Raw genomic sequence first — 619 nt, forward strand, 5'->3', positions numbered from 1 at the left:
TAAACATGTATATGTATTTGTATCCACATATCATATTGCCATCTTCGGATAGATTATAGTAAGCACACGTGCAATGGACTTTCAATCACCATACTCTGGTAAACTCCCTGTGATAACAATCATTTAATTCGATCTCGTCTTTTTTGCAACGTTTTGAGAAACATAGAAATGTAGAAATTAATATAGCTATGAAAATGCAGTATAATGCCATACTTGATATAATATTTATCACTTCGTATTCCTTTAGTAGTATTTAAGATAAGCCTGGCAAAATTAAGGGTAGCAAAGATCTGCATAAAGAATAATGGATATTTTTTTTAAAGAATGCAAATTACATTTTGTATGTTTTATACACATACAGACATAGGTGAATACATGTATATACATGCAATGCACACAGTTCACACAAAAACACAAAGAGGTCGATTCAAAGGAATGATTACAAAAGATTAAAGTTTATGTTTGTTCAATAGATTTTTAAGCACAAGCAATATATTAAATAGATGTAGTATCGGAAATAATTAGCTTCAGGCAAGACTACTGTTAGCAGCATACATATATGTTCATGGCATGAGGAATAATAATGCCTCCTAATGGGTTTCTAGCGGTCAGCGAATCA

This window comes from Penaeus monodon, chromosome 33, assembly GCF_015228065.2.
Source record: "Penaeus monodon isolate SGIC_2016 chromosome 33, NSTDA_Pmon_1, whole genome shotgun sequence".
Lineage (NCBI taxonomy): Eukaryota > Metazoa > Arthropoda > Malacostraca > Decapoda > Penaeidae > Penaeus > Penaeus monodon.